General features: G+C 58.8%; 1 long non-coding RNA gene across 3 annotated transcripts in view; it reads left to right on the forward strand.

Moving 5' to 3' along the window:
* Positions 1-10690, forward strand: part of LOC309610246 — a 48043-nt gene extending 37353 nt beyond the window's left edge. The window contains exons 2-4 of one of the 3 annotated variants that reach the window (XR_014233796.1): positions 481-669; positions 1802-4277; positions 5614-10690. This is a non-coding gene — a long non-coding RNA (uncharacterized lncRNA). Of the gene's footprint in view, positions 1-480; positions 670-1801 lie in introns of all 3 variants that reach the window. The other 2 variants (XR_014233797.1, XR_014233795.1) reach the window with 2 other exon arrangements.
* The last annotated feature ends 490 nt before the right edge of the window (positions 10691-11180 follow it).

Genomic DNA, 11180 nt, shown 5'->3' on the forward strand with positions numbered 1-11180 from the left:
ACAGATAAGCCCTGCCCAGCGCCATGAGCGCAACCATCAAAGCATGTACAAGGCAGAGGGGTGAGGGGGTGATGGAGGACTGTGATCTGGGCAAGACCTCTTGGCAGAGGTAGCATCTGAGTTGGGCTTTGAAGGATGAAGAGGAGTTCAAAAGGCCGAACAGGGAATGAAGGGATTCGTTTCCAGGTAACCTGGGTGGTTTAAGTCGATTCTTGCTTTTGCCACCCCTGAGGGCAGCAACCAGTCTGTCCTCCATTAACACCCCATTCCGCTGGAGACCACAAGCAGGCTGGGGGTGGCAGGAGGGTATTGGTGTGTTTCTGTCCTGAGGCAGGGGAATGGATTCAGGGTTTCCCAGAGCCCCAGGCTCTGACAGAGTAAGGAGGATTTCAAGAAGCAGAGATGAGGGAAGGGCATTCCAGAAGACGGGAACAACATAAGCAAATGCCTATTCAGCAAGCATCATCTGCTTTTCTGTAGCTGGAGTGCAGGGGCAGGAAGGGAGCAGTCCAAGATGCAACAGGAAAGATTGGCTGATGCTGGGACTGGACTGACCTGTGGCAAGAAGGAGATCCCACTGGATTTAGCACAAGAGCAACTCCCTCAAGAGCCCAAGACTGGGCTGAGAGAACCCAGACGGAGGTGGGACTCCTGGTCAGTGGTGTGCTGGTAAGTGCTTAACAACCAGCTCTGTCAGGGAGGGGGTGGCCATAGAGGGATGAATTGCCAGTGTTCACACTGTAAAAACTCCCACCGGGGCCAATTTCAAGCTTCCAAGGTGACATCAACAGGCTTGGAAAATTCCAGAAGATTTAGCAATTGGCTCTCACGAGCTGGTAGGAGCTGACACCAGCACACTACTGCACCCTCAGCCCTCCTTCTCTCCTGATTCACTCCCAAGGTGACCATAAATGGGAGCCCAAGGATGGAGAAGTACGGAAAGGGAGCACTCTGTGGTTTGTCCAAGCTCAGGGGGCTCCGCCACCGTCTGAGACCCCAGGCCCTGTGGGTTTGAGCCTTAGCTCAGCTGCTCACATGCTGGGTGACTCAGGCCAACCCCTCCCTCCTCTGTGCTGACTCGCTTTTGCAGGATCACTCCTGGGATGGGAAGATGGCACAGTGGGGAAGAGGGGATGGGGCAGGATTGGGCTGTGAAGGCCATGGGAGCAGGGGCAACGGTTCCCTGGGGATAGGGGACAGCCCCACCCCCAACCCCTCTACCCCCAGCTCATTCGCCTGACAAATCCATCAGATCATCAGTAGGGGGTGGCACAGGTGAGGTCCTGTGTAGTGAGGGGCTTGGGAAGGGGGGTGGGGAGCAGGGTAGGAGGCCCTGGGAGAGAGGTATGAAGGTGGGCTTACAGACCAACACCTCAAACCCTGACAATGGAAGGGTGGGCTTCTGGGCCTTGATACATGTTGGTGCCTCTGCCTGATGCTGCCGCCTCCCTTTCTGTCACTTGGAAAACTACTCACCCATCAGGCCTCAGTTCCAGAACACCTCTACCAAGAAGCAGAGCTTAAGAGCACGAGTTTGGGCTTCATCAGACCTATGAGGCCCTGGACCATCTGCTCAGTTTTCTCAACCTCACCTGTAAAATGGGGACAAGGAGGCTAGTAGCTTGTAGGATGGTTGCAAGGGTTACATGAGATGCACATGGCACAGGGGCCCCACTTCTGATAACCGTGATATTATTATTCCTTGTTACTCCCCCTTCCCCCATGCCCTCTGCGTCCCCACACTGCCTCGTGGATACCCCTTCGATCAGGTTGCAATTATGGCCATGTCTGTCTCTTCCAGGGGACACCGAACCCCTGAAGGTGGGGACTGGGTCTGATTTGCCTCCGGGACTAATCCTGGCCAGGTCCCCAGCCTCCGCCGTGACATCGACCCACGCAGTGTCCCGGCCAAGTGGCTGCTCCTCCCGGAGCCTCCGTTTCCTCACCTGTGACCTGGATGATCTCTGAGGTTGTTTCCAGCCCCAAATGCTGTGAGTCTATGTCCCAAACCCAAGTCACCATCCTGCCCCCAAACCAGCCCCCACCCCGCTTCCCCGCCCCATCAATGGCTCCACTGTTCTCCAGCGACCCGGGCGTGAAACTTCAGAGTCATTTTCGACTCATCCGCCCCTTCATCCCCCTGCAGCTAATCATCAGCCACGACAGTTTTGCCTTCAAAACGCTGCTCACATCCGTTGTCCCTCCCTGGTAGTCTAGTCCCCTCTGTCTGAAGTCTGGATGACTTCGTCCACTTTCTAACTGGCCAGCGTCCCCTCACCTTCCATCACACCCAGCAGAGCTCCGGAAATGCCACAAGTACGCTCCTCCTAGGAACGCACCCCTGTGACCGGCATGGGATTAGCTGCCCTGACTCTGTCAGCAACGAGCCGGCCTGCTCCCTCAGGCTGAGTGGGCCCGGGGGGAGACTGGGGTCTCGGTCTTGGGGCTAGAGGTAGCCCCGGGTGGAGTCTGGGGGTGCACATAGTAAACGCCGACCCTTCCCCGTCATGTCCCGAGTGGGTCACCTCCCGAGCCAGCCCTCCTGGCTCGCACACACATGTCCACGCACACATTGGCTCAGTCACATCTGTTGACTCTGCTCTTTGTTATGCCTAGTGCTGAGCGTGGGGCAGGGACCCCAGGATGGTTAAGACACGGGCCCTGCCTCCATGGAGCTCACGCACTTGTTGGGACACTAAGATGGCTGATGCCACACCCATCACGTTCTTCCGGCCGGACACACCAGGGGCAGTGTGTGCTGCTCAGTCCCCAGGAATCAGGGTGCTTCGCAGAGGAGGGACCGCTCAGCTGGGTCTTGGAGGACGAGGAGGAGTTCGGTTGAGGAACGATGTTTCCGGCGGGGCAAGCAGCCTGCCCATGGCGTGGGTAGAGGGGCTGGGAGGCATTTGGCGTGGCCAGTGCTGAGAGGGACCGGGTGGGCCAGGGACGGGCTCCCCGCTGCTCAGGGGCAAGCAACGGCAGGGACCCCTTATCGCCATCTGTAATTCATGTCCCCTGAATGGAGCTGACTCCCCCAGCCACAGAGGCAGCTCCTCTGTAAAAAAATCAAAGTGACAATCTGTGGGCCTGACACTTTACAGTTTACACAGTGCTGTCCTTCCCTAGGCCCTTGTCTTTCTTTCCTGTGAGGTGGGACTGGACAGGGCTTGTTGCTCGCATTTTACAGATGAGGAAGCTGAGGCCCACAGAGGGGTAGGAGCTTGCCCAGGGTGACCAGCTGGTCTTGGGCCGAGTCAGGCCTGGAAGTTCCCTGGTCCTGGATCCCAGAGTCTAGAGGTTGCTGGGAAGAGAGGGAGGAAGGGAGGGGGCTCAAGCCTGGTGCCCCAGGTCCTCCTGGGGAGGGGCAGCCTCTGTGGGACTAGATGGGCCGATGGGTCCAGCTGCTGGGAGCCCAGGACCGAGGATCGTGCCCACTGGGTCTCGCCAGGGCAAACCATGCTGGGCTGGCGCGGCCTCTGCCACTGAGCCCCCTTCTGGGGTGCGCTGGGGGCGGGGGTCTGGCCCGAGGAAGCGGGAGGGACTGGGTGGCGGATTTGTGTTTCCACTTGATTTCCTCAGTTGTTTTCCAAGAGCGGTGGCAGGATCCCCAGGGGCGGGGTGGAGGCAGGAGGCCACCGGAAGGCACCACGGCCCCCCTGCCCGCCCCCCACGTGACTCCCCTGACTGACGACAGTGCCGCGTGGAAGCGCCTCGAGGCTTCCGTCCTGGCGAGGGTGTGACGTGGGCCAGGGCACCGGGCCCGCGCTTGGTGACTTCCCGCGTGACCCGCAGCGTCTCCAGTGCTCTTTCCACTGGGCCCAAACCTTAGACTGTGAGTGCCTGCGACAGCCACCTGACCCCGCTTACAGCACAACCCCATAGCCGGGCACCCAGGACCCCAGTTCTCCCAGTTCCCCTCCGACCTCTCCAGCTGCCCCTCTCAGCTCCATGGCCAGTTCCCCCTCCTCCCGCTGCCTTGCCACGGGCCATCGGTCCCTGACTGCCCCAGCCTGGCCACCCTGGGCTCACGTCCCCACTGGTTGTCTTTCCTGCCTTCCGGGGCTGCCCTCGCTCCGGTCCCTGGCCTCAGGCCTGGCCTCTCCCCTTTCATTCCCCCCTGCGTCCTGGGCCTATTTGCACCTTCTCAGACTGGTGGCGCGAGGAGTGGGGTCAGCTTCTCCTGGCTTCAGGATCCGCTCCGCCACCTCCTGGCTGAGTGGCAGCAGTTGAATTGCAGCCCTTCTCTGTGCTTTGGTGCTGGATCTAAGGAGATAGAGGTGCTTGGCACAGGGTGGGGTGAGGGAGGTAACGCAAGAGTTCAAAGGAGCCAGGCCTCTCCCAGCGTTAGAATCCCAGCTCTGACACCAGCTGTGCACCCCTCAACAATGATGATGACATCTCCCTGAGCCTCAGTTTCCTCCTCTGTAAAATGGGTATAATAATAGTTCCTTCCCATTGGGACGGAATGAACTACTCCCACAGGCTGGATTCTCAACCTGGCTTGGGGCTCAGGGAAGGCTCCCTAGAGGGAGTTGTGCCATACAGCTCTGAACGGTGGGTCAGAATCAGCCGCAAAGACAAGGGGGGGGGGGTGCTCCACAGGGAGGGCAGGGCTTGAGCAGAGGCTGGAGATGGAAACTGGGAGCTTTAAGCCCGAGGCTGGAAGAGGTGGAGGTGAGACTCGGAGCTCTGGCCTAGGAGGGGCTGGGGCTACCCAGGATCCCACCCCAGCCTCCCCACCCCACCTTGCCAGCTAGGGCGCTGCCCTCATCTTTCCTGCTCTCCCAGCTGCTTCCCTGCTCCGTGCCTTTATTATGCTGGTCCTTCCACCTACAAGCCCTCCTGGTGCCTCTGGGCCTATGCAAACCCTACCCATCCCCCATGATACGTACAACTACAACTTGCTTCCTCCAGGAAGCCTCTGGGCCCCCTGCCCTGGTCATGCCCCTTTCCCTCCCCCACTCCCTCTCTCTCCTGCTCCTGTTTTCTCTCACTTCTCTGCAGCCCTGCCTGTTGCACAAATCCACCCTGTTAGACCATCTTGTAAGTGGTGCACAGGCCTGGAACCCAGCAGGACCCCGTGACCATTAACCGCCGTCAATAGCGCCTCCCTGCCAGCTTTACACCCACCCCAGTGCGTGCACAGCTCTCACCTCATCTGATCCTCACCACCACCCTCTCGGGCCAGAAAGGATGAGGTCCATTTGACAAATGAGGATGAAGAGGCTTGAGAGGCCTGGGCTGCCTACAGAAAGTCAGTGAGGGCAGACAGGATCACAGGGGTCTCTCTCTCACCTGTCCCACGGTGCCTACCATGGCTGGGGTGCTTTCTGTTCAGTTGGAACCCCCAAATCTGTCCTGTTTTGTCCCTCTGGGCCTCACAGCCTCCCTCTCCTACCCACTGGCCCCTCTGTTGTCTGAAGCCCCCTGATACTGTCACTACTTTCTGTAGCAACTGCCCCGCCCCACCTCACAGCTCCAGGCACTTGACAGGGCTGAGCTGGGGTCACAGGTGCATCGGAACACGCAGAGGTGCAGGGAAGGGCCTAGCATTAGGGGTCAGGAGGCACTGCCCCTTCAGCTGGTGACCATGTGCCATCTCTCACCTCTTAGAGCCTATTTCCACCCCCTGAGGATTGATCTGTACCCACCAGACCTGCGAGGCGCATGTGGCGTTACAGATGAGGAATCTGAGGCTCTGGGAGGCCAGGGACCTGCCTGAGGTGGAAGGCAGGGTGCTGAGCCCCTGCTTTTCTGGGCTGTTTGCTGATGTCACAACACAGTGGGGCTGGGGGGAGGGGGCTCCCGAGAGCCCTTTGTGAAGCTCGAAAAACTGCCCGAAGAAGAGGCTTCGTTCTTCGACCACAGGTCCACAGGCAAGGATCGTGCTCCAGTGGGTCCCCTTCAGACGCCTGGGACCCCACCATCTGTGAACCGCCCCCCCCGGGGGTGGGGAACCTTGCTCTCTTTAGGGCCCTGCCTGGCCCAAGGACCATGTGCGCCATTCTTAGCACCTAGAAGGTGCTGGGCCAGCACTTACTCAGAGAATGGTTGCATCTCTGATGGGAGGGTGGGAAGCTGGGGAGGAGGAGTGCGAGGGAGGGGAGCGCGCAGGGTTAGGGGCTGCGGCAAAAGTCCTGCTATGTCTCCAGCTCTCGCCCTTGACCTCCGCAGTTTATCCCTCACACGGCAGCCAGAGGGTCCTTGTTGAAATGGAACTCAGACGACACGAGCCCTGCTCCAAGCTCCTGTGGGCCCTTCACACCTGGGCTCCTCCAGCCTTCCTGGTGGTCTGACCCCCGGCTCACTCTGCTCCAGTCACTCTGGTCTCCTAGCTCTTCTGAGACTTACCAGCACAGTCCCTCTCAGGGCCTTTGCATGTGCTGTACCAACTGACTGGAATATTCTCTGCCCAGATGTTCCTCCTCTCTCCATTCAGATCTTTGTCGAATGGCACACCCTTGCAGGGGCCTTCCCTGACCACCATTTCTAATGTAATAACCCCCCCTGTCACTCTCTCCTTTTGTCCTGCTTTGTCATCATCGAGCTTGTAGCCACTTGCCATTAGCCTGTTTACTTGTTCATCATCTGCTCCCTGAGGGCAGGGTGGTCTGTTTGGTCCACTGCTGAGCCCCAGAGCCGGGTCAGTGCTGGGCACAGGGCTCCGTGTGTATTTGTGGAGGAAGGAAGGAAGGGAAGGCAGAAGGAAGGAAGGACCTCTTTCTTCTGCTTATTCATGGGGTGCCTCCCACACGTGGCCCAGTGTTAGGTGCTTTTAGAACGACGGACATCAGCAGAAGGGACCACAGCTCACCTCAGCCAGGCTGGCCCCAAGGTGCACGTGAAGAGCCCAGAGCACAGTGACTTCTTCCGGTATCCTTTGCCTTCATAAGAGATGTGGTCTCTAGAAGCCTGAGAACCAGGGCTCGTGGGTAGAAGTGGGAAGGGGAGAAAGCTGGGTGGGGCTGAAAGAGATTGAATTAAATTTTAGAAAAAACTTGCAGCAAGACTATGCAAACATGGAAGGGACTTCCTCAGGAGGAAATATACCGCCTGTCAGCAGAGGGAGGCTGGTGGAGGCTGGGCAGCCCTGGAGCCGGGACCAGCCCTAGGACCTGCGGCCATACTTTCAGGACTTAGAGTGGAGGGGTGCCCTCGGGGTGGGGTGGGCCGGCCCTGAAGCTGGAAGCAGGCAGGGGTCACACGTCTGGCCAGGCCCAGGCAGCAGAAGCCATGGCTCCAGTCCCCCGTCTAAAGGTAGCTGGGCCTCGGCCAAGCGGCCATCTTGGGGCTCTGGGCCCTCCGACCGCAGACCAGGCCTGGGAGACAGGAAACTGCGGGCTCAGGGCCGGAAAGGCCCCCCAGTGGGCCCTCGCTCCCTCCCGCCTCCCAAAGTGGCCTCAGGCTCCTGCGCCCCGCGCCCATGGGGTTAACTCTCTCCCTGTCTCTCTCTGCTCCAAGTTGTTTTCCAAGCGAGGCAGAGAATGGTTCTCTTGTTACCAACATGGCTTCTGGGCATTGGGTAATGTGCTCCTCTTCTCCCGGCTGCTCCACAAAGGGACCTTTTGTTCCCCTCCCTGCCCCTCTCTCTGGCTCTTCCCCGGCCCCCCACACACCCACCCGCTCCGACTCCCTCCTGCCCGCGCCTCCCGCCCTGCGCTGCACCCCCGGGCCGCCAGGAGTGACCGTGGCCTGGCCGTGGCGCCCTCCGTCCCCTGGCGCCCCGCGAGCGGGCGCAGGGCCTGGTGGCCGAGGCGACCGCGTTGCGGGCGGCCAGGTGGCTTCTGGGAGGCCATGGGGGGCAGGGTACGGGGTGCCTGGGGCACCATGTGAGCTCTTGTGGTGCACCTCGTGTCCCCAGGGAGGGGGGACCCTCCGCCCCCACCCCAGGCCTCTTCCCTGCTCCCAGACAAGCTGCCCCTCCCATCCACCATCCCGCTCCAACGGCACAGCAGCCGTGGGGTGGGAGTGACGACCCATCTTCCCCCCAAGGCGGAGGCTGAGGCTCGGAGGGTGAGTGTCCTAACCAGGTGCTGCGGCTGGACCCAGCCGTGTGCCCCTCCCCCCAAAACCTCCCCGGGAAAGAGCCCTCAGGATGCACCCCGTCCCACGGGAAACACCGAGATGGGTCTGAGCCTCCAGCGAAAACCTAAAACCAAGTTTTCTGGAATTCCTTTGAAAATGAAACAGAATGTGTCCAAGATGGGAGTGTCAGGAAGCCAGTCGGTATTGAAGTGCCTGCTCTCAGGGAAGACAGTCTCTGTCTACTGTCCCCTCCTTTTCCCCTCCTGACAGCCCTGCAAGGCAGGTGAGGATGGGCTGACGACGCATCTTTCAGATGAGGAAACTGAGGCACAGAGAGGCTGCCCAGCCAGGACTGGGGGCTCACCCAGGTGACTCCTGCCCTGGTCATCTCTCTCCAGCGCTGCTGCCCACGCACCCCTTGAGAGGTCTGGGGCCTTGGGGAGGGGACTTAGGCAGATCCCAGCAACGCTGGTTCCCTCGTCTGGAATCGCAGAAGCCAGAGGCCTGAGGAGGTTGTGCTCAGATGCTCCAAATATTCACCAATTCCTCCATCTCATGCTGTCCCCGAATTTACAGTGACGTGAAGCAGAGCAAAGAGACCGCTCGGGGAGCACCCGCACGGGGCTAGCAGTGTGCGGTCACCTGTAACCTCCTCACCTGTGCTGGGCTGGGGCCTTCGGGCCATGGCAAGAAGAGGTAAAATCGGTCGACATGGTGATGGATGGGATGGGGGGGGGCAAGGGGGCCAGAGGGAGAGGGAAGCCCCCAGTCCTGCCCTCAAGGAGCCACAGTCCAGGAGGAGTGACATATCAGTAAAGAGCCAGCATGCTGCAAGACAGGCAGCCTGGGAGCTCATCACCAGGCTGGGAGGTGGGGAAGGAGGGCTTCCTGGAGGAGGTGACCGTGCATGGAGCCTCAAAAGATGAGTGAAAGTTCACCAGGCAAAGAAATTGAGAGAGAAGGTGGGGACGGAGCTGGTGTCGGCGGTGAGGCTGGGAAGACGGCGAGCGGTATGTGTTGGTGGGGGGAGGCCCCACTAGGCCCGTGTGCTGGAGCAGAGCTGGGGCAGGGAAGGTGGGAGAGCTGGGCAGAGGGAAAGAGCCGTGTGGGATGCAGAGGGCAGGGAAGAAGGGCTCCTGAAGACTGGACTGGATCCTGAGGGCAGTGGGGTGGTCACTGAAGAATTTTAAAGGGGTCGGATTTGTGTTCTAGAAAGATCTTATGGGCTGGATCTATGCCAGTCTGGTTTATGACTGTTTTCCCAGCACCCAGCTCAGTAACTGGCACGCAGTAGGGGCTCGATAAATGTTTTCAATCAATACACGAATGCCAACAGTGTACCCTGAGGCTGTGGTTGACTCCAGCAGTGGGACCTTGGGCCCTCAGTTTCCTTACTTGTAAAACTAGGGTAACAACACCTGCCTCTTGGGAGGTGAAAGGAAGTAGCACGTGCAAGGCCTCCCTCGGTGTCCTGCACGTGGTCAGCCCGTCACGACCCAGGCAGCATGTGCTGTGGGCAAGACAGAAGCAGGGACTCGGGTCAGGAGTGGTGGAGTCACCCAGGTGAGAGAATAATATTAACAACAACAATAATGTTTATTAAGGGCTTAAGTTCTGGGACTCCCTTAGTGGTCCAGTGGTTAAGATTCTGCACTTCCATCGCAGGGGGCGTGGGTTCGATCCCTGGTCGGTGAACTAAGATCCTACATGCCGCGTGGTGTGGCCAAAAAAAAAAAAGGGCTTAAGTTCTTCACATATTTTATTCATATAATCTTCAAGACAAGTGAATGGAGAAGGCAGTATTTTGTAGGTCATCCCAATTTTATCGTCCAGGAAACTGAGGATCAGACAGGTGAGGTGACTGGCCCGAGGCCCCGAGGCCGGTGAGTGGTGGACAGAACTGCACTGGACACCAGAGCCCCGCTTGTGACCACTAAGCTGGTGATGGAGACAGGTCAGGGCACAGGTCAGGGCAGCCGCCAGGGGAGGGAGAGGTGGGGGGACAGAGTCAGACTGATGGACCAGATGGTGGGGGCAGGCCTGGGAGAGGGAGGCATCAAGGATGCCCCTAGGTTCTGGCCTGGATGACCAGGTGGAAGGTCATTCCATTTCCTGAGTGAGGGACACAGCAGGATAGGCAGGCTTGGGGAGGAAGGACACGCTGAGTCTGAGGGGCTGTTAGGGTGTCTGGGTGGGGATGTCCGGGAGGTCTGGAGTCTAGGCGGGGTGGTCTGGATGAGGGCGAAATGAGCTCATAGGGCAAGTGGAAGGCATGTGGGTGGGTGGAGGAGCCCCAGCCCTGGAGATGATGTCGACAGCAGACGTTACACAGCGTTGACTCTGGGCCAGACATGATCCTAAGCCCTGGTATTATTTAAATTCTCCCAACAAACTCTGTGAAGGAAAACCATTACCATCCCCATTTTATAGATGGGGAAACTGAGGCAAGAGAAGTTCCGTTTGGAATGTCCGGAATAGGTACATCTGTAGAGACAGAGAGTAGAGTGGTGGTTACCTAGGGCTGGGGAGTTAAGGGAGTTAAGGGATGATGTCTAAAGGGTACAGGGTTTATTCTGGGGGGTGATGAAAGTGTCCTAAAATGATTGTGGTGATGGCTGTACAACTCTATAAATATACTAAACAACATTGAATTGTGTACTTTAAACGCGTGAATTGTATGGTATGTGAATTACATGTCAATAAAGCTGGGGGAGAGAGAGGCGCCCAGCCAGTAGAGGGAAGCAGGGCTTGGAGGGGCAGGGGAGCCTCAGAAGCGGGAAGGAGGGCAGAGGTGCAGAGGCAGGTTGGGTGAGAAGCTGGGGCAGGATGCTGTCTGCAGCATCAGCCGCTCCCAACTGGTCCAGGGTGTGAGACGGGGACGTTCCTTGGGGTTTGTCAGTCCAGGTTCCCTGGTGACCTGGTCCACACTGGTTGGGGACCCGGCCCTGTGGGTGGACGGGCCCTTCTGGCAGTGGAGATCACAAAAGGAGTGCGTCATCCTTTGGGACCTGGACATCCTTGCCCCTGGATGGAGATTTCTCCACCTCAGGAAGCAGTAAACCCCCAACCAGCAAGTTTTGGAGGCTCGCTGCCCCTGACTTTGGGTGGAGGCTGGGGAGGAATGAGGGTAGGAAAATGCCTCAGTTGCTTTTCCT

The sequence above is a fragment of the Balaenoptera borealis genome (genome assembly GCF_965194805.1).
Source record: "Balaenoptera borealis genome assembly, chromosome: 13".
Taxonomy (NCBI): Eukaryota; Metazoa; Chordata; class Mammalia; order Artiodactyla; family Balaenopteridae; genus Balaenoptera; species Balaenoptera borealis.